This window comes from Thamnophis elegans, chromosome 6, assembly GCF_009769535.1.
Source record: "Thamnophis elegans isolate rThaEle1 chromosome 6, rThaEle1.pri, whole genome shotgun sequence".
Lineage (NCBI taxonomy): Eukaryota > Metazoa > Chordata > Lepidosauria > Squamata > Colubridae > Thamnophis > Thamnophis elegans.
Window position 1 is genome coordinate 41,879,381 of NC_045546.1, and position 24,332 is coordinate 41,903,712.

General features: G+C 34.6%; 1 pseudogene; it reads right to left on the reverse strand.

Moving 5' to 3' along the window:
- Window positions 1-8,053: 8,053 nt before the first annotated feature.
- Window positions 8,054-20,856, reverse strand: LOC116510304 (annotated as a pseudogene).
- Between the last annotated feature and the right edge of the window lie 3,476 nt (window positions 20,857-24,332).

Here is a 24,332-nt window from a genome sequence, read left to right on the forward strand (position 1 = left end):
GGTAGTTCATATATGTATAATGATGTATGGCAGAGGTGGTATTCAGCTGGTTCTCTCTCCCTCCCCTCCCCCCCTCTCTCTCTGAAAGTGGCTCTGAAATGCACTTCACGAAGTATTTGAGTTTATAATAACATATAAATTAAATGTTATTCAATATAATCAACAAATAAAATGTCACGTAGCCAGTATAAATGTAGTAGTAGTAAACACAACTATGTGCAATGCTGGTAATGACATTAGAATGTTTGGAATATCCATCTATTTAACATTGTTTTGAATTACCATAGTATCCATTGTAGTAGATGGTGCCTACTCCTAAAAGATAGCAAAAGTTTTCCTCTGCCTTCCCAGATTTCTGGGTAGAAAGCTGGATAACACAGCTTAACACAGAAGGCAGACAATTATGAGAATCAGAGATCAATACTTAACATCCAACCCTTTCTTTTGAGTATTAGCTTGCTATTATTTCAGAATTCTTTTATTTGCGATACAATTCAGATTCAATAAAAGATTTTTTTTCACAGTGCCAAGTAGTGAAAAAAATATAGCGTGAATAGAAATATTCAAAATCTAGTTTTTACAACTATTCATGCCTGGAAAAGTGTTTTTGCATTCTTGTCTCTGCTGGCCAAATCTGATCTGTCTTTTGTTTTAGTACTTATCACATTTCAGAAGAAGTAGAGTAGGTTAATTAAATAATTATAAATCTTCACAACAGCTGTTTATTATGAAAAAAGTAATCTGAGCCAAAGAAGATATTATAATCACTTCTTTTACTCAGTCTCATCTAGTTTCAGTGGATACGTGATGCAGAGCATTTGTCAATAATTCATGTTTTGTCTTACAATTCTGGACCTTTTTTCATGTCTTTTAAATGTGATTAGGTACAATCACATCTACATAAATATCTAAAATGAAGCTAGAAAAGCTATTTTTGCATCTTTTGCATTATTGTTGGACTTTCCTTCTTTAATATGTATAGTATTTATTTATTCTTTTAATTTTTAATTTAGTTTGTTAATTGTTAATTTGTGTTTCTGTGTTTATATTCCATTTTTTTGCTTCTATCTTGAAACTGCATAGCTAAATAATGAACAAAGGGTATAAAATAAATATGGATATCATTAAATCTTTTGGGGAGTAAAAGAAAAAAGAAAAGAAAACTTCAAACAAAACTGTTTTATTAATTGTTAATTTGTTAATGTTTTGTCTATGTTTGTATTCTACCTTTTGCTTGTATCTTGTAAATTTAATAGATAAATGTCTAGCTAAATAATTTTAAAAAGATATAAACATGGCTATTAAGTCATTTGAGGAGTAAAAGAAGAAAAAAGAAAACAGCAGAAAATTTCTTCAAACGGAATGACTTTATTAATTGTTGATTTATTAATGTTTGTGTCTGTGAATGTCTTTATTTCACCTTGTACTTGTACCTTGCAAATTTAACAGATAAATTTATAGTCAACTAATTAGGAAAAGATATAAAATAAAAATAGTTATTAAGTCATTTGTGGACTAAAGAAGTAAAGAAAACAGCAAAAAAAACTTCAAATAAAAATCCTTTATTAGAAAAACAATGTATTTTTTCATCAAAGATTCTTTTATTACATTTTCATTTTCCTTTATACAATCACTTAAATACTGTGCAGTTAAAAAAAAGAAGAAGCAATAAACAACTCATAACACTTCTATCCTACATACACCCTTCCTTCTACCCCTCCAACTTTCATTTCTCCCTTCCAACAATCCCCTCTTCTACTTCCCCTCCCCCTCAGCCATTCCTTTCTCCCCTTCCCACCATCTCACCCTCCTTACATTCCCTTCTCACTCCCTCTTAATTCCCCCCTCTTCTTTCCCTCTACACCTCGCTTCGGTGTATTTCTAGTATTCATTGGTCTATTTGTTTTGTACTAAAACAAAAGAAAAATAAAAGGAAAAGAAAGAAGAAAAGAAAAAAAGAAAAAAAAGCAACAGTATCCAAGTGCATTCATTGTTCTGAAAATTGAGTCTATACTTCCACCCTCCCCCCCACCCACCCCCTGAACCCCCCTCCCTGACCCCCTTCCGACTTCCCAGGTCCCATTCCCGGCATCGTTCTTTATCAAGCAAAGTCTGGAGTATATTGAAACCAAATAGATTAGAAGTTACAAAATAATAAAAAATAATAAAAAATAAAGAACAAAAAAGAAAAGAATAATAAAAAGGAAAAAAAAGGAGGGGGGTAACCCCCCCCTCAAGAAAGAGAAGTCAATATACTCTCTAACATTAAACTCAGCTTCTCATTATTTTTAAGATTTTAAACAATGTCTTTACCTGCTTCCGCATATAAATTCTATACCTCCCATCCTGCCTTTACCCGTGTCCGCATATATATTTTATCCTCATCCATTGCTCCTCTCATATTTACTCCACCCTCGTGTAGACTCTCCAGATAATCTTTCTTAACCTTGTATTCAAATAACAATTTATACAAAAATCAGCTTACATTCTGGATCAAGATAATCTAATTGATCTTTCACTACCCTTCCATCTACCCCACGCACCCGACTCCATTCATCCCAAACCACAATCCAAGAAAACGATGATCTCCGCTCTCCTCGCCCCAAAGAATAGATCATGCGCAGTTTAAATTAAGATTCAAACAAGTCTTATATAAGTCCCATATAATATATGTCCAAATTCAGCACCGCTTCTTTCAGTCTCAATATCTCTTCATCGGTATACAGCTTTGTCATTTTATACCAGACAGGAGTCCTGAAATTTTATTCAAATTAAAAATTTAAGAAGTATTTTAAAGGCATAGCTGGATCTTTATTCTTTACTCTTCTGCCCTTCCGGAAAGGGAAAGCAACACCCGCCGCCTTGTAGCCACGTGTCCCGCTCCTTATCTTCTCCTTCTCCTTGTCTTTCTCCAAGTCCGGATGAATCAGGAAGTCCCGCCTTCAGGGTTTTGTAGTAAAAATCTCGGGCTTCGCAAACAGAATTGAGACGATATTTTTGGTTCTCAAATGTGACTGTGATACCAGATGGCACTTCCCATTTATATTGTATCTGGGAATCTCTGAGTTTTTCAGTTAAGAAAGTGTAGTCTCTCCTTGCTCTTAATATTTGAGATGGTATTTCTTTAAAAACAATCAAGTCCTGTCCATCGATTCGCAGCCTGTTATTGTAAAACTTCTGTATTATCGCATTTCTGGATTCTCTTGTGGTGAAATATATAATTATATCCCTCGGAAGCTGTCGTTGTTTTGCTACACACGAGTTCTGGCGATAAATTTTTTGAATCTGCCAATCAAAGTTAAATCCCGGACTTCCCACCGAACGTCTGAAAGCTTCAAAAAAGGTCTGTTTCAAATTCTCCTGTTCCTTCTCACGCAATCCTCTGACTCTTATTGCAAACGCAGTCTTATTGTAATTTATCATAACGAGTTGTTTTTGAGCATTTTCAACTTCCTGTTGTAACGTTTGAATTTTAGATGTCAAATTAGAATTAGTTTTTTTCCAAAAGTTCCAATTTGTCCTCCATTTCAGAAACATAGCCTGTCATAACAGTCATAACTCTGATCGTATCTTCCCTTGTTTGAGCAATCTTGGCGTCCAGTTTATCATATAAGTCCGATAAAAGTTGTTTAATTTCCTGTCTGAACTCTTTAAGGGTTTCAAAAAGAAATTCTTGCGTTAAGAGATCTCCAGTGGAGGGCGTGGGAGGCAAGGGCAGCGATTTTGTAACAATTTCTTGAGATGTATTATTAAGGAAACGCTTAGACTGCTTCGATTTGGGAGCCATTATAAAAAACGCACAAACAAACAAAGTCTCTGCTCCCCTCGGTTTTAAATGGGATACTATTTATAGATTTTTAACAGTTAATAAGGAGAAGTCTTCAGGAGAATAGAGCTGATTGAGTGTGTCATATATCAAACGCAGAAGCTATAAAATCGCCATCTTGTAACGCAGCTGGATAAGAAAGCCTTTTACAAAATTGAAGCTGGTATTTTGAATAGTAATAAGAAAAAAAAATTTACAACTTCAAGTTAATATTTGGTTTTGAAGCCATTTCAAAATTTATCTGCCTGCAGTTAATAAAACTCTATTGCCTGAATATGCAGCTTTAAGTGGAGAGGCTGAATTCCCCTTTTATTTTGAAGTTAAGGCTTGGCAAAACTTTCAGTGAGTAAACATTGTAACAAGACCGTTCAGCAGATTCATCACCATTTAACTTCCAGATAAGCAAAGTTAATGAAGAAGTAACATTCTTGTAGAAATAAAGCTAATTAAAAAGCTTCTGCTGGCCTATTGTGAAACCAAAACATGTGATAAGCAATCTCTTTTGTTTTGGATTCTTGTGAATTCTTGTGAGGATTAACAAAAAGTGTTCATTATTACCGGAGAAACCAGCCTGCTCGGCGCCATTTTAAAAGCCTCTAAGTAAATAATTTTTCGGAGGAGAAAAAGAAAAGAAGCTAAAATGTTGATAAACAATTATTGTGCACGGAAATGGATTCAGCTCGTGATAAGATTAAATCAAACAAAACTTTGAGCAGAGTGGGGGAGTCTTACTTTGTCCTGCACAAGGCAGTTTGAAGTTCCCAGCACGGACAGCCGTTCTGCCTTGGGCTAGCCCCCCTTTCCTTGCAAGCACAAAAGCTGCAAAAATCGAAGAGCATTTGCCAGCAAAACAGTTTCTTCTTTCCTTCTTGCCTGAAGGATAAGAAAACCTGATAAGACGTCAGATGGAAGATCCTCTAAACAGGTACGTAGCCAGGAATTCGGAGGCAGCTGATTTTTTGCTGCCACCACCAGCAAGCTCCTCCCAGGAAGCCCAGAAAAACAATGTATTTTTCTACCATTCCCATGTCAACAAAGATAACATGATGTTCTTTGGGAAGTCAGATACTTTTCTAATTACTGTGTTGTGTTACTCTTACGAATCTACTGCTGATTTTAGAAAAACTCAGAACAGGCTTTGGAGGTACATGTGACACTTAAGACAGGCTAGTTCCATACTGCTGTCTGAACTTGGTTGTTTTCTTGACATTTCATTACCAAACTAAGTAAAAATAACAATGCAATTTTTATTTGTTTATATCCCACCTTTATTATTTTTTTAAAATAACTCAAGGCTGTGAAAATATTCAAAATACCTTCCTCTTCTAAAAGAAAAAAGAAAAGAAAACTTCAAACAAAACTCTTTTATTAATTGTTAATTTGTTAATGTTTTGTCTGTGTTTGTATTTTCCCATACAATAATAATGCTGTGGAGATTAGTCGCGCTCTCCCAATTGGGCTGGGAGAGTGCAACTAGCCTGAAATTATCCAGTTGGTTTTCATGGCTAAGGCAGAACCTGAACTCATTGTCTTTTGCTAAGTTAACGTTGGGTTTATATATAGTTACATATGACAGAGGATACTGTATATATTTAATATAGGGCAAAGAAAACCCAAGATGATAGAACACCAATTTTCAAACTGAGCACACAAAGGGGTGCTCAAAAGTTGAAATATGCCTTGGGGATTATAAGCATATTTTTGTTATATTAATATAATTTAGATGTGATTGGTAAGTAATTACATAAATATCATAACTTTTTAACATCTTGTTTGTTTCACACAGTTCAACAAAAGATTTCACACTCTCTCTTCTATTCGATATTTTATTAATTTTAGTTTACAAAAGCTGTTGTCTCATGGCCTAATACTATTAATAATAGTATTATCTTAGTAATTTTAGAAATGAAAATAATATTTAGGTCAATATGTTTAATAGGTTCTAATAAAAACATAGAAATTAATTATGAATTATGTTTAAACTGAACTGACTTTTTTAATACTTTTTTTCTTTCCAAACTAACAAGAATTGACTGAAGTTACTGTTAGTTCAATAAGGTTAACCATTATGACAAATCTTTTCTCTCACTTTCCCATAATGCAACCTCTTCCAAAATTGGGTCAAATGAGATGATCTTTGAGGTTTACTGTAGCCTAGAAACAGGTTTTCATGGCACTTGCTCTAGAGCTGAATTAATGAAGGCTTTTAGGGAGCTATCAATACCTTGACTTTATCCTGATTTAAAATAGAAGTTAGTATAGCTAACCTAAAATATATGGTTCGTAAATGTACACGAAGGCATCTTCAGGCTGCTAGATTTTTGGTAATGTTACCTTTTCAGTTTCCTTTCAGCTCTCACTACTCATAAAATGAACTTCAATCAACTATCTGGACGTTAACCCAGTTGGATACCCTAAGGCCTTATCAATTACACTGATAAAGAAAGAGTAATCTTTGTATACATGCATTCAATTAGTATTACAAACAGGGTACTTTATTTATGATAATTCATCATAATTCATTTTGTAAATCTTTTTGAAATGTGTATATGCATCTAAATATATCTCACATGCACATTTATTGGAGAAAAATATCTTCAAATGATATTCCTTGATAAATGTTATAATTATTTTGGTGAGTAATGTTTCTTTTCAGACTACAGAATAAATTTAAATACTTAAAATTTAAAATATTTTTTTTATTTTGTAGAAATACATTAATTATTTTTTCAGTACATTATTTGTTTATTCAGTTTTCTTTTAGATTGATATCATTGCCCATCTCAACTACATAGCTCTGGTTAGAGTTATGTATTTTTAGGTAGACCTAAAAAAAAAAACCCTCCACTATGTACAGCAATTATAAAATACACAGAAGCTAGGAAAAATTGCAAAAACATCATTTAATCATTCAGCACAATCAAGAAACAGGTTCCATCCAAAGTCCCAGGCTCACGCATAGAGCAAAGTCTCCAAAGCCTTAGAGAAGGTCAACAGGAACAAGGCCAAACTAATATTTGGAGAAACATTATTCCAGGGGGAGAGAATGCAAGAGATATTCATATTAAAGAGAGAAGTGTCTCTCTCTTCCTCAGCTCTTAGCTGATACTTCTTAGCAAATGAAGCAGGAGAATGCTCCTCCTGCTGGACCAGATGGGACAGAGGGAGACAATTAGAAAGAGATAATTCTATGAGAAAGCTGGCATCAAATTATGAAGAATATCAAAGTGACTACCAGTAACCTGAATGGCACCCAAAAACATGTTCATAGCCAAGCAACTTGTGGAGCAGTTATTATGCATGCACTGAAAAGTAGATATTTCTAATTGCCACATCTGAATCATCTGAAGCTTCCAAATGGCTTCCAAAGGGTAGTCCCATGTATCACACTTACTTGATCAAGAAAAGATTTAATTATTTATCCAAAAAAAATCATGTTAAATTTCATGTCTATCTTTGTTTTGATTCATAAACATGTTCTATTGGATATTTTTGGATCTTGCCTTTTCAGACTGCTAACAATGTTTCCTTGTTGGATTCCTATTTGACTGTTGCTTCCTTGGGTTTAGTGCAGTGGTGGGATTTAAATTTAACAATTGGTTCTATGCCCTAATGATTTCTTCCCACAACCAGTTCACCAAACCGATCAAAAAGTTAACAACCAGTTCTCCAGAATTGGTGCAAATTGGCTGAATCACACCACTGGTTTAGTGACTAATATGAAGTGGTTGAACTGGTCTGAACTAGCAATAGGAAGGAAGCTGGAAAATAAAGCTAACACTGGCACAAAGTATATCCTGATGCCCTAAAGCACTTGCCTGTTTTCAGGTACAGTAGGTTACAAATTAGAAGATTCAATATCTAATCTAATCAACTTTTCTATCCAGAATGTGGGAAAAGACAAGCACATCCTTAATGAGATAGTGGTATAATGGGAAATCACATGAGTTAATTTCTTCGTGCTTTACTATAGTACTATTGGAAATTACTCAATCCGTATGTTTTTTGTAGAAGTCCTGTTTGTGTCCCAGCTACTAGATGGCACCACGGAAATTTTCTTGGCTGAAGAGTGTACTCTGTATTATGAATGCATATACATACATTCCGAGGACTGCTTTAAACATTGTTGATTGATTTGAGTGTGTTAAATCTGTATTTATTTAATGTCAAATAATGTATTACACTTACGTTAAAATTCTTAACTTTTTGGATTTAAACTCCTCATTTCTACACTCTAGATTTCTTGTCAAGCATATGTGTTTCTGGATCTAAACTTGTAATTTTGATGGGGCTAAGGGGCATTTTTGTCCACATAGTGTCAACTACATATATCCATCCAAGCTCCTAGAATACCCAATCAGCATGAATTTGATATTATATTGGGAATTGAAGAAAATAGAAATGCAGGTAGGAAATAACATCTTGCAAGCTTCCATGAAATAGAGCAAAAGGGTGAACATCTTGTCAGACTCTCCCTCTATTAAAAAAAAAACCTAGTAACAGATTCATATTAGGCTCGTGTAGGCAGCAGCACTTTGATTCAGCAAAGCATTTTATGCTATAATGTGAGGCACTTCTGTTGTTTTGTTCAGACAGATCCAGTTACTAACTGGAAAAGTCAGATAGTGACTCTACTCCTGGAATTGGTAGATGTAGAACTTGGTATGAGAGAAAAGCAGTTCAGCTGAGATTTACTTTTAGAAATCGGGACAGTGAAATTATGCAGATTCTCAAAGTGGATTGAAAAGTGTGCTTTGCAGAAATGCATGTCAATGCAAACTATTCCTTCACAGTCCTAATTAATATGCTGTTTGCTGTTTTCATGTGAGGATTTGGGGGTTTTAGTTGCTTTGCTTTGCTTCCAATAATATTTCTGATTAAAAATGTCTTATTTTGTATAATATGTTACTTTAGAAAACCAAATCACATATTTTACAGCATTATTTCAAAATAAAATCCTTTGGACTTATACTCAAACTAATTAAAGAATTTTAGAGAAAATAGATATTGTGATTGCTTCACAAATAATACCTTCGCAAAACAAAACATGTATTAAAGGTAGGGTAAAAACAATAGTGCTGCATTAATTAGGTCATCTTTGATATAAATTAATATAATTTCATGTTGAATTTCTCTAAGCATGTTAAATCTTTATAATTCTTTCTGGGGATTTTTCCTCAATAACTCTTCTAGTTGTAAGTTATGCTGTACATAGATCACTCTAATGTATCACGTAATTTACCCAATATATACAGTATCACATTAATAAAAAGGAAGACAAATAAAATACTAATGATTAAATTAAAATTCAGTCATTCTCTCTCTCTCTCTCTCTCTCTCTCTCTCTCTCTCTCTCTCTCTCTCTCTCTCTCTCTCTCACACACACACACACACACACACACACACACACACACGTACATTATAAGATTTTAAAAGTAAAGTTTAACATAAGAAATTTGCTTCAATAGTTTGAACATATTTTTTATTTACCATTTTAGTCCATCATGGTAAGATTTATTGGAAGACTACTATAGTTAGGTTATAAGTATGTGTATCTGTTTGTGTATAGTTTTAGTAATTTTATTTTTTTAATAAAAATTTTATTTTCAGACAAACAAACAACACATAACATAAAAGCCTCTTCAATTACACACAGTGTGTTGATTGGTTACAAAGTCTTTCTGTATCCTTTCCATAGTCCCACTTGAATTTTATCAAAATTCACATATTAACAATCAAGATATCTTTGTATACATTGTTATTATGCTTCCTCCTATTCTAAGTCATTCAATAATTTTAGCATTGATAACATTCTCTAATAGTTTCCAATTTCATGTTTTTCCCTATTATTAGTATCATCAATCTAAGATATATGTATACAAATTGATATAATTATTAAACATCCATTAAGCCTAGCTATTATTGCATCTTTGCAACATAAGGCATATTAAATTTGAAGTAAATTTATATTATGACATTTTATTACATCATCCTGAAATAATCCAATGATATTACATCTTTATATTCTATTCTATATAAAAGTGTTTAACTTTTATAAAAAGGCTTTTCAACATCACCTCCATATTCTCACTTACAGTATTGTATAAAATTTCATATTATCAATCTATTATATATAAATGCTTTGTTATAATTATCATTTATTTACTATAGCTATTATTACATTGTACATAGCACTCAAAATTTAACTACATTTAACTAAAATGTATTGTGACATTTCATCATCCTGTATCCTTCCAGAGATAGTGTAGTCCAATATCTCTTGCCATTTGCAATATCTGTATTCTAAATGTTTTCTTGATAAGTCCTATGTGGACTTCTCTTAAGAACTTTTTGTTCATTATAAGAATTCAAAACTCTTTATCTGCTCTTTTTATCAGCTTCACTTTTGTTATCATTAGTGCCTTTGCCGAGATTACTCTCATTATTTCTGCCAAATTTTCTCTCCTTTCTTCATCTATTTTCTGACATCTGAAATTAAGGTCCAGTTCATCAATTTCTCCTTTCCATATTTCACATCTGTCATTTTTCTCCACTCTCAGTTTGCTGTCAGTGTCAACAATTTTCTTATCACTTTCATATGTCTCTGTTATTTTCTCAGCTCTGTCCTCAAACTTCATCGCTGTCCAAGTATTTTTTGTATTTTGATCTATAATTTCAAGTCTCTTTTCATTTCTCTGTAATTATTAAAACTTTTTGAATTTCTAAGAAAATTCTTTGCAAAGTTAGTGCCTTTTCTTCTTCATGTTGTGCCATTTTCCAGATTATAAACACTGCCAAACCATCCAAGACTTTGTAGGTCAAACAAATTCAGTGGAGTTTTTCAAATCAAAGCTTTCTCTTTCCTTCAAAGGAACACCCAATCAACAAAACATTTTCACTAAGCCTTTAAGTAAACAAAGCTCATAGCTTTGTGTAGCCAAGCCTCTAGCCACTAGATGGCAGTGTTACCTCTTTTCCATCTGTTTCTGCCTCTCTGTCCGAGAGAGGAAAAGAAAAGAAAGTGTAAAAATTATGATGCATCCCAGCCTTATGAGAGAAGAAGCTTTTAATCCACGAATGCAAAAAATGGAGAAAGTATAGAGGAAGAAGGAAAAAAAGAGACCAGTCCAGTTTAAAAGTAAGAGGCATTTGTGAAGAGTCCATCCATAGAAAACAAACAAAGTTAAGGTAGAAAAGATAACATGATTGTCTTAAACCAGAATTAATTCGCCGCTGGTTTTCTTCTGTCTTCAATTTTATTTTAAATTCCAATTCCTTTGAGTTTTCCCTTCTGTAATAATAACATTTTTCCTCACCAATTCGATACACTCCTGTACTGCTTCTGTTTCAGAGGCTTGTCCCAACCTTTGGTAGCCATTTTGGTTGCTTCTCTTGTAGCTGGCAAAAGAGCTTTCTCCTGGATCAATCAGGGGCTTTGCAATGCCCCTGAGATCAGCAGGACATGCTCTTCTCTATCACAGTTCCTTTATAACAGTTTAGGTCCAAAAGGACCATCCAGGAACAGAGATATCGACAGCAATCCTGGAGCCCCAAGATTGCATGTCGTGTCATTGTGACGTCAAGTAATGCCCATCAGTTTTAGTAATTTTATTAAATTTATATGCTGTCATTTCACTATCCAAATAGTCATGTAATATTTATTTTACACAATGTAAGAGTCTTGTAAAATACTCAGTTGCTTGCAATTATTTCCAAGTACTACTGCCTTAGTTATTTTAAACATTATAGGATCATATACTGAATTTTAAAAAGTGATTTAACATCTAAGCTACTCTTCAAAAACAATTTGGAATCAATTGACTGATTCCATTTCCTGAAGAGACTTTGAATAAGATTGGGGAGTTCTGGATTCAGGTGCCAGTCAGCCACAAGCTCACTATATGATTTCATAGTATAGGGATTCTGTAAGGATAACATTGAATATTTGCTTGTGTTATTTATATCTAAGATTTTTGTACCTTCCAATCTAGTTCTGATAGTTTACAAGAAAAGACAATGGTTTGTATTACAACTTTTTTCTCAGCTCGTCCAACATATATTTGCTTCCCATTGAGTTCTTTTCCATTCGTCTCATCTGCAGCTTTTTAGGCATCTTTTTCTAGCCAAAGCCTTTGGATTTTCCACTTTCATCAGTCATAACTTTCACACTTAAGGCAGGTCCAAACTTGCTAAAGAGTTATTTCAGTCTCTCATCATCCACGTCTTCTCCAAAAGTTTTGAGCTCTGCTTCCCATTCTTTGTGTGATTTAAACCTTCCAACAAATACTTTATGAGCGTTAAGCAGCATTCCATTCATTTTTTCAATAGCTTTCTGCAGCTTGTGTTTCAAAACCCATAACCTTTGGATCCATTCTCATCACATATGATCTGACAAGAGAGGATGTTTCTGAAAGCTAAAAAAGTATCATACAAAGCTTTATTATCAATTGATTTTTCTAAGTTTTTAATGAAAATGTTGCCAACACCACTTTTTTGAGAAGATGGATAATGTTGAGACCACATGATATGCACTGGCTTGCCTTTAATGACATCAAAATTCATGGCATACAGTCATGGATGGAGAGGATAAGCCCGGTTGTGATGAACTTCTTGTAGAGCATGGCCTTGGTGACATTGGGGTACAGGTCACCCACATAGAATAAGGCTATCAGGTAGCTGTGAGCGCTGGGGTGGATGCTGGTGGGGGATGAGGAGAGGGAAGAGGCAGCTGGGTAGATTTGCAAGCGCTAACATGGCCATGACGGGCCTGCGGTTGCAAACTCAAATAGCTTTGCGGTTGCAGTTGGCCACTTGCTCGAGCACTCGGGACTGCTCATGAATGGAAAAGCAGGTGGTCCTGTTGCTGCTGCTGCTGCTGCTGCTGAGTGGATAGAGGTGATTTCAGAAATGTATTGAAGTCTTGATGTTGTCAGCATTAGAGTAAATTCAGTGGGGGCTTATTTCCCTGCTGTCATTTTCACAGCACTGAAAGTTGCCTTCACCAAAGCTGCAGTTGTTTTTAGAAATTTCTTCTACAGAGTTCCTAATACTCTGATTTATCTTCAGTTTGTATTAATCTTTTGTCCTGTTACTGGCTTTTCAATACCAGAAGGATTGGGATTCTGCATTCCAGCCAGGTTTGCCCTAATTTTCAGTCTCCAGCTCACTGCCATCCTTTAGCTTTTTCCTTCAAGATTGACACATGTCACCACCTGATCCCAGCTAAACACTGTCCCAGTATCCTCTAGCTTCTTTGATCATTGCACAAGAGTCTCAAATTTAAACTTCACTGCTGCCAACATCTGTTCATTCTTTCAGCTAACCACCTTCAAGTTACATTTATACTCACAATCATTTCACATTCATTTTCAACTCCATGGTATATTCACGTTCTATCCACCTACTTAATTAATTACATTTTACTATCTCTAAACATACCTTCTGCACCAGTACAATTTTACCTCTTACTCTTATATACATTTCTATCAATTTCCAAAGACAAATTTAGAAATAAAATAAGATAAATTAATTATTAAATGACTCTTATAATTATTGGCTATTTTACTAAAGTAATTTCATGTTATATGTCTTTAATATTATTACATAAAATTGAAAATAAAAATTATAAACAGTATAATATAAAAATACAGGAACTGCAAGTTATATGTAAAAGGTGGATCTGAATGAAGCAGCCTCCATTGTTTAAAATCAATGCAGTTCTGTACAAACCATACACACTTTATTTTCTAATAAAAAAGTTAGGATACGTGTGAATTTTATGAACATTTATGGTATTTTGAAAGACATTGAGAAATCATTTGCAAAGCTGTGATGTCAAACTCAACTTTTGCATTCTCATTATCTTTTTAAACCTGCTGTAAACATTTGGCTGATGTAATTTAGTTCATTTATGAGTGATATACGGATGGAGAAATTATTATTAAATATCATGTCTCACCATCCTCATAGTTACAAATGTTAACTTTTTTTCAGATGGCAAACAATGAACTTTCAAATAGAAGCCTATTTAGTCACAGAAAGAGAGCCAAGCACACATTGCAATTGGTACACAGAAAAAAACAGTAAATACATCCTACCCCTGAAAACGGTGCAGTCAGTATATACAGTATGTATGTGGATTGGATTTATAGGAGGTAGCCTTCTAACAGTATCTGTTGACTGACAACTCTCCTAAAGGCCTAATACTCTTGCCACAGTCTCTTGTCCCTTTCGAATAGTGGCTTTATAGTTCTTACAGTCATTACTGCTATTCTAGGAGTTGCCTTATATTCTCCCCACTGTGTTTGCCATGTGTGAGAGATGGGACTTTGTACTCTGCATTATTCTAACAATTGCTGTGTAAAATTATTTTTTTTTAAAAGCAAAATAATTGGTACTGTGCAACCTCTGTTTGTATAGCATGTGAAACACATAGCTAGATGTACTAGCCTTTATTTCCTTAAAAATAAACAAATGTCAAAGTTTTTATTTAGAAACCCCTTTTAATTTTAAATATTGAAATGCAAATATGAGGGAAATACTACTGAGGGAAAAGATAATTATCACAGCTGCCCAATTTTACATGGAAACAACAGCTTCCAGAGAGTTAAAAGCAGGGGTGGGTTTCAACCGGTTTGTGGCGGTCCCCACGAACCGGTTGGTCGGTGAACCCGGAAGTAAGTAACTTCTGGGAATGGTGAAGGGCCCACCCACCCGCCCGCGCTCCTTACCGGTCTTTGAAGGCTTCTGCGCTTCCACGCAGGCGCATGGCACCTACAGTGCCTGCGCGATTCTCCGCGAGCAGCTGGATGGCACATTCAGCGCCTGCGCGAGTCTCCGCGAGCAGCTAGAGTATCACGCAGGCGCTAAGATGCATGTGTAAACTGTGCACGTGCACGAGGACGCCGCCAGCCCTGTTCCAACCGAACCGGTTGGAACGGGATTAGCAACCCACCCCTGGTTAAAAGGCATTGTTTCCATCAGATCACCAAATAGTAAATGGTCTGCTAGAAATAGGACTGAATTCAGCATCTCAACTGATGTTAACAATTACCAAAAAAGAAAAAAAACTTTTAAACAATCAAAACATGTTTCAGAGTTGGGGAAAAAATAAAAGTACTTTCAAGAGTTTTAAGAATGCAAGTTGAATGTTCAATGTTCAACTTTTGAAAATTCATCTGTTTTGAAAACAGTACACTCAAGAGACAAAGCATCTAAACTAGCATATGAATATAGGAATTAAAATTGTTGTCTCACTTTTTCCCATTCCTGTAGAGAATAGACTGTCTTTGAATAAGATTTTATTTTAATTCAATTGTTATCCTGGAAATTCCATTTAAATCAAAACCTGAAGATTTAGAAAGCTCCTTTAGTTTGTCCTTTCTTTGACATAACTTCTGCTTTCTTGGCACCAAAATTTTCCCAGTACTTTCCTAGGATCAGCTTCTTGAGTAAACCAGACAGAAAACACAACCAGCTGAACTAATTCTGCTTTACTATATGGCTCAATTAACAGAACTTTGTATGTCTGAAAGTATATTGTGCCTTTGGTCTTTTTAACAGTCTGAGAACAGGAATAGACAGGAAGGGAGTTAGATCCATTCTGAGCCTCTTTCTCTGCCTGTTAAGCAGCTATGATCCTCTCTTATATGACCCCAGGTGGCATCTCTACAAGTTCATTCCCATTTGCAATTACATCTTGCTTTTTGGTGTTCATTTTAAATTCTTAAAGATTATAAAGATACATCTTCATTTTCTTATATTAAGGATTGAAGGCACTTATCTGGTGTTCCCACTCTTCTCATTTTGAAAGTGTCTAACTTCTTCAAAATAGTTAACAGGCAATTTCCAAAAGTGATTAGCAAACTAAGTGTGAACTTAGATGTTCTTTGAAAGTCTCTATTTGCAGATTTCCTTGGTTTCCACATCATTCACCCTTTGGAGAGAGTTGATTGTATTCTCCTCATGAGAAGCAGCTAAATGAAGCACAGTTTGAGTGATCTTGCATTCTTTTCTTTTCCAAATAGGGTCAAAGGATCCAAACTATTTGTCAGCTCCCTATTCTTAACTGTAAACGTTGGCTCTACTTTTCACAGAACCATCTTCAGTCTGCCATTGTTCCCTGGAAATTCCAGAATTACAAATGTTATATATATATATATACATATATATATATAACACATATACATATACATATACATATACATATACATATACATATACATATACATATACATATACATATACATATACATATACATATACATATACATATACATATACATATACATATACATATATATAAATATGTATGTGTATATATATATATATATATATATATATATATATATATATGTATATATATTTATAAATATTTATGTGTATATATATGTATATGTATGTGTGTGTGTGTGTGTGTGTGTGTGTGTGTGTGTGTGTGTGTGTATATATATATATATATATATTTCAGGAAGCCATCTTTTACATTCTGCTTCACACATAGGCAGGATTGCTTTCCAATTATCTATTATTTCTTAGTTGTTAACCAATTGTGTTTTCCTGATAGTCACAACTAACAAAATACATGTCAGGAAAATGCATAACCATATATTACATTGCTAAACATAAAAAGAAATGCAAAAGGTAAATGCAAAAATGAAGATTTTTGCTTAGCTAGCTGTTGTGACTCAGCAGTTATGCTGAGAGCTTTTTCAGGATCAAGATTCATTATGCAGCTGGGGCGGGTTTGAGGCAAGTTTGGAGATAAAAGGACGGATGCTGCCACGCCCCAGTTACTGGAGTCAACATACGTTCCTTCGTTCCTTTGTGTGTTCCGTGTTTGGTAAAAGATTGTTTGATTACTAATCGTGATTTATGCCTGTTACACTTGGACAAGTGCTTTGGTGTTTCATGTAAACCTGATCTGTGAAGACTGCGGAAGAACTGCCGAATTTGTAAGAGCTTTTGTTTTGAATTCTTATCGGAGTTTTGTGTTTATTTTATTTTCTGGGCTCGAAGCCAGTTTGAACTGAAAACTGATAACGACAGAAGTCCTTTCAAGTTTGTCTGCCTGCGTTTGTTAACGAGCCGTCAAAGGGGGGGACAGAACAGCTAGCATTATCAAGGATTGGAGATTATGAAAGTTTCATGTGTTTACTACCTTTGGATTAATCTATCCTTTGTACTGTTGTTTCTAGTTTAGAAGACTTAACATTACATGTTAGTAGTGGATCAAATTGCCTATCATTTTTTCTATTATTGGGAATCATTGTTCATTTCAATCCCTGATGATTGTATGGAAATGATTCTTCAGCTCCAACTATTGCTTACAACATCAATGTAACTTGTAAAAGAATTAGGAAAAGTGCAAAAAAAAAAATCTTAAAACAATTCAAAATGTAAATAGATGTAAAATCTATCTAATACTAAGGAAAAAGCATCCAGTGTACAACACGGGTGGAGAATTTGTCTCCAAAATAGTCAGATTACAAGTATCAATATCCCTTAAATTGACTTTGCAGTTTGCATCTGTTGGGATCTGTGGTTCAGCAATGTATACATGTTTCTCACCACTAGCTGCCACCACCTTTAAGTTAAGAAGACAAATTAAAATTACAGTTGCTTCTTCATGGAATTCAGAGCAATATTCATTTATCACATCATATCCGATCTCCCCACTAAGGAACTTAAGATGGCATACCCTTTAGCTTCATGACCCATTAGGTTCTGTTAAGCTAAGATAATGACTCCCTCAAATGCAACCAATGAGCTCCATCACAAGCAGGAATTGTACTGAGTTTTCCCAGCTGTAGGCTGAACCCTGTGGATATTGCACTACATTAATTTTTACCTTGCAGATGTTTCTGTTCATAATCACAGCTCAAATAAAGGAAAAACAAAAGATTGTATTTATTATGAACTACTATGCAAAACAGACTAGAATACAGGAACATATTCTACTCTTTTCTTGCAATCATTCAGGGATTCAAATGGATATTCAGAGTTACATACTTAGCTACTTTGCAAAACCAAGCTATTAGGAAGAATTTCTAGACAGAATTCATCTAATGATTATTAAGTTGAGACAAAGGTAGATTAGTAATTAGTGGGATGAATAAAATATGGAATTGACATCAGTTTCTATATTATTGGAATAATTTTGTCCCTTCCTCCACCATAACATGGTTGTCTTACTTCAAGGCACTACTTATACTCAAAAGAGAAACTTTTCAAGAACAAAGGCATTCAGAGTGCAACACTCTCACAAAGCCCAGCTTCCTTCTACTGTTGTTTGCTTTTGGAATGCAAAAATGCCTTGTTTTTAACCTCCAGGCACCCAACTCTGCTGAATGCTAATATGGAGACAAGAAAACATGCCTTTATGTGATGTACTTAACTCAAAAATTGTCAATGGAATCCACAAGCTAAGGTTGCTCTGTAAATAGCACAATCTCACTACATGTTGTCTGATCTTTTATATTTCATATTTTAAAGATTGGGATATGTTTAATACATAAAGAAAATTGGAAGTTAGTAATTAGTGGTACAATTATAGTTAATGTTGAATGTTTCCATTTAGAGTGTCTTAATGCCACCTACATTTAACTACCGAAGTGAATTTTTAAATGCTTTAGCTTGGCTTTTTTGTATGCATACAAACAATGCACATAGTAGTGTAGATAAACCATAAACCTTATAAAATAATAGAATTTTGATTAATTAATTCTAAGAAATGTCCTTGACATTGATACTATGAATTTCTGATTCACACTCAAGTTGTTAAAAGCTGCTATTCAACTGTCTATTTTTGACATGGAAATTGAATAATTTTATTGAGTTCAATTGTCAGTCCAGTGAGAAGAAGTGTAAGTGCAAGTTGGAAGTTGGGCTGTTGGAAACAAAAATATGCTGTAGGTAGTATATTCTCAGTTATCTGGTAGAATCTGAGGATCTTGATGAAATAAACAGTTTATTTATTGAAGAAATAAATAGGAACCTTTGTTATCTTAAGTCTACCACTTCTTGACCCCTGATCTCCTACCTAGCTGGTGAAGGAGCAGAGATTGTCCTCTGATAGTGATCCAGGCTATAATCGACATTTCCTTGAAATAGGCATTAGACTACTTCTTTTCTTAAAAGGGCTATAAGGTAAATGAAAGAATTTAAAGTTAAAATCACATTATCAACAATATGATTGAATGAAACAATAGTGTTTGATTAAAATCAGCCTGGTTTTAAATGTAGGAAAAACCAAAGAGACCTTTGTCAATTTCAGAAAAGGCAGGCACAACCACGCACCTCTATGTATTAACAATTCAACTGTGAAGGTGGTATCAAGTCTGGGTGTGCAGCTGATAAACAGGTTAGCTTGGTTGTTAAGCAGTGAGACTGATGACATTAGCACAGCAGTACCTGCATTTTCTGCATCATATAAAAAAGCAAATCATTCTTTCCCTATCCTTATATTTCTATAGAGAAATAAATGAAAATATTGTATTACTTGTTGCTTTGGAAGTATTATTGTTTTGGACAGGAAGTTGTTCAGATAGAGTGGTGAGCACAGCAGAAAAGATTATTGGAAGTTCACTTCCTTCTAACCAGGACATAGTATATAAGTGATGTTTGAGCAGGGTCTTCGGTAGTGTCAGGATCCCTTCATATTATCCTCCCCATGACTGTGGGGGGTTTTTTTGTTACCTACTGGGAGGAAGTTTCACAATATCTGAAACAGAAAAACTAGATTCTGCAATAGATTTGTACCATATAGTATCAACCTTATTAACTCTTAAAACTTTTTTCTGCTATGTGTTCTATATGTATAGAACTATATGTATTCTATATGTATTCTATATGTATTCAGACCTCGCTGAAACGTTGCCAAGACAATCTCAATCTTACATGGGAAAAGACCCGAATACAACAAGACCAGCATACCTACACCTGTGAAAATCTGCAAATACACACACACACACACACACACACACACACACACACACTGGTCTTATTGTATTCGGGTCTTTTCCTGTGTAAGATTGAGATTATCTTGGCGACATTTTGGCGAGGTCCCACTTGCCAACTTTAGGCTGGTGTTTTTGGCTTCATGCTTGTGTGAGTAAAGCGTGGTCGGAGCTGCTGTCTCTCTATAAATCTTGGTGAGGAGTGGGTTCTGGCTTTGTCATTGTAATTGGGTTGATTGGTTGTGTAGTTGCATCCTGATTGGTAGATGGAGTTGATGTTTGTAGATTGGGCAGCTGTTTTGTATCATCATGTGTGGCTGAGGTGCTGGCTGTGTGTCCATTGTTCTTTTGTGTTGTAATGACTTGGGTGGTGGGTGGGGCTCATTTGTTGACTAGGGCTGGTTTCCAGACGTCTGGTAGGCGGGAGATATTGTCACATTTATTCATGTTGTGGGGTGTTTTTCTATTTCAATGGCTTCCATAATTATTCTCTTGTTTAAGTGTTCAGTTCTGGAGATTAATTTGGTTCCTTCAAAATTAATTTCATGTCCTGTAGCTTTAAGGTGCTGGAAAAGGGAGGAAGTTTTTTTCTTTTTTTCTGACTGCATATTTGTGTTCTGCGATGCATGCATTTATTCTCCTGTTCATTTGTCCTATGTATGTTGCAGGGCAGATTTTGCATGGTATTTCGTAGACTTCTTGGTTTTCTAGCTGGATTTTTTCTTGGGGTTTCTTAAGATGTTGGCTATTATTATTGGGTGGCCTTAACCAACTGAGAGAGACATGAGTCAACATAGTTGACCCATGAACTGCAAACCATGAGAATGTTTTCAATTCTCAATTCTCCACATGACTGGCTTTAGCTCAAAGTCCAACTAGATCAGACCCATCAGATACCAAACATATTTCTCACAATAACCCTAGAGATGGACCCCCAAATTTCCTCCCAGTAGGGCTTTGATCGTCTAAGGTATCACTGGGTGGCTATCTGCAAATGCAATAACGTTGAAAAATTACTGACCTTTTGCCACCTTTACCATCACAAGGTAGTCCATAATAGCATGGCTTGCCCATGTTTGACAAAGTTCACTTCTTGTAATTCTCCAGTGATGTTTTACTGTAGGCATCTTTTCTTCCACATCCTCAGATCCTCTGTGAATCAGTGGAAGTTCCAGAATACTCAGGAGATAGAAGTGTGCTCAGGTACAATTCAAGTCTGAATTACCATCTCATTATAGTAGCTGTTAGGACTTTGTAGCAGGTGTTCAGAATAACTTCAAGTTCCTCTGCAAACTTAATTGAATACATTAATTTCCTTGATCAGACCAGTATAATAGGCACAACCTCCTTGGAATTAAAAGGAATGGGTATCATCAGAGGACTTCAGGAGTACTGTAATATGACGACGACGGGAGAAATCACCAGGTCCTCCAAATCCAGTTAACTTTGTCATTGTACCAACATAAAGACCAGATTACGTGTACTATGTACTAGATGACTTGCAACAGGCCCATAGCTGTTATAGTGGCCATGAGCTATATCTGATTACACACAGGGAAAACAGCAATAGCACTTAAACTTATATACTGCTTTACAGTGCTTTACAGCCCCTCTCTAAGTGGTTTGCAGAGTCAGTATATTGCCCCCAACAATCTGGCTCCTCATTTTACCAACCTCAGAAGGATGAAAGGCTGAGTCAACCTTACACTGGTGAGAATCAAACTGACGAACTGCAGGCAGCTGGCAGTCATCAGAAGTAACCTGCAGTAATGCATTCTAACCACTTCGCCATCATGGCAGAATTTCCCACTATAAAATTGGGGAATTCCACATCTAGCCTGGTCACAAAGTTATGGCACTCAGGCAACAAGCTTGCTATCCAGGTACAGCAGCAATAGTCACAACTGAATTCTAAAGTCCAATTTAACAGTCTTGCACACAGCAATCTATATGGCAGTGCCTCTAGAATGCTTCCAAGTATTTTAGAATCACAAAGAGGACAGCCACAAAGTGGAATAGCACTACCAACAACTACCTATCTCTACTTTCTTAGGATCAGGACGCATGTCATTTCTGACACCTAGCAATGTGAAGCTCTGAGAAAGGAACTGCCCTCTTTGGGGACAGCCAAAATACAAATCAAGACAGCTTTATTACAGACCAACGTGGCATTCAGCAACTACATCCAAAGATCCCCCGTTATTGGGAATTCTGTTGGGGAAAGTTAAAGGAAGAAAAATTGGAAGATGGCCAGCAGCAAAATATATGTATTTGATTATGACATCAGTAAATGTTTTACTGAAAAACCTAATGTAGTCATGTAAACATTCTTAAGAGAATTTATCTACTAGTTGTTGAGCTTTTACAGTCCAAATATGGTAGGTGTAATTGTACAGCTATGGGAACACCATTCATATTGAATCAAACCACAGTATTACTGATACAACAGTCAGGACAGAGGCATATATCTTAACAAGAGCATGAGGTAGTTTATGTAATTGATGAGGTTATAAGTTTATAGAACTTCAGTGTTATTCAACCTACTCTATTACATTTCATGCACTTTTTATAGGAAATATATTCAAAATCATAGATGTGTTCTATATTCATCCAGTTACTTCATTTCATATTTGGGAAATAACTAACTTTCCATTTTACATTGATTAATTCTTGCATTATGATTTATAATTTTATCTTTGCAATAAACTGAAACTGTTTACAAGACATATGTACTACATTTCAAATAATATACTTTCTACTTTTTAGTTTTGTAGAAGAAAAGTCTGTTGTCTTATATTTATTTATGAACTCCAGAATATTGCATGTGTTTGCAATTCAAATAAGCTGTGTTGATTTCTAATATTTTTTATACATATTGCCTTCTGATTTATTATCTTACACTCTGAACATGAAACTACATAACCTAGTTACCTGTCCTTATATATACTGTTTTAAAGCTTCCTGAATTGCATTGTGTCCTCTCTCTGTTGACTGACCTTTCCCTTATCCCCTTTTGTATATTGTGCCATCAGTAAATTTCATCAGTGTCCCTCACAATATAATATCAATTGAAGAAGATTGCCTGTAGTACCCTTGTGTCATGCCTGTAGTCACCTCTCTTCAATCCAAACAGCTCCTTCAATATATATTCATTCAAATTCTGCACATTTTCAGCAATACAATCTATTGAAGGAGAACAAAGACAGATGTACATTCTGTACTCAAGAAAGGAAAAATGTTTGTAACGTATTAAGATATTAATTCTTCCATATGATTTTTTAAAGCTAAGATGCAGTTATGATTCATCTGTAATTTACAGTGTCATAAATTATATTCTACTTCATTGATAAATTATATCCTATTAATATCAATGCTAATATAAATAAAACAGGAAATAAAATAATAGAATTCATGAATTGGAAAGGACTGTACAGCCATTTAATCTATCTCCTTGGCCAGTTCAACTGTCCACTAAATCAATTTATACACTGGCCACCCACTTCCTATTTATAAACTTGTTTTAAGCAAATGGTTTTACTACTTAACAGCATTGACCATTACAAAAGTTCTCCTAATATTCATCCTGAATGTTGTTATACTTTCATACTTAGTTTGAGAACAGCTTCATCTTCTTGCTTGTGATAACATTTCAATATTTCTAGACCAATGTCATTTCTCCATGCAGTCTCCTCTTTTAAACTTAACACCCCCAGTGTGTTAAATCTTTCTTTTTTATTAAACCTTATGTTATACAGATAAAATTAATACAACCTAGAGTAAAAATATGGAAAATATAAAAAAATAAAGTGATTAAAGAAAGAAAATAAGAAATCTCTCCCTTCATCCGCAGCAAGTGTGATTAACATTTAGAGGTTATTACCATCTTTTAAAATAAAAGCAACCACCTCTTCATAGATTCTCTTACTCCTTCTCTACAAACCAATTTTTCAAATCTTATCACTCCATCTTAATCAGCAAAATTCCATTAATTCCATCAGAAAGGATAACATAATTATTACTATCTACTAAATCAAGTTTGAATCATTATTTTTATTTTTTAATCTGCTTTTCTATTTAAAGCAATACTTCCATCTTGTCTCTTAAAATAAATAACAAACAAAACAAACACAAATAACAAACGGCATAAAACATAATCCTATGGTTCTAGTCAACATAAGGTGATTAAACATTACTTAAGATATCAGGCCATTTATTTTAACCTTAATCAAATAAACCAATTTTAAATTTGTTCCTCTTTCTCCTAACATTCTTTAGTCTCTTCAAACAATCCTAACATCTACATTTTTCCCATACTCAATTTGTGTCTTCTGTCAGAATCATCATTTTTAACATCCTTTTTGTAATTGCAATATAAAAACATCAGTTTTCACTATTCATTTTCTCAGTCTCTTCTCATGAATTTTTGACACTTTTAACCAATCCTTCTTGTAAACACAATGTATAAAAGTAATTCGCATTACTCCCTAGGTTTTGTGTGTGTGTGTGTGTGTGTTTGTGTGTGTGTGTGTGAAAGAGAGATAGAGAAAGTT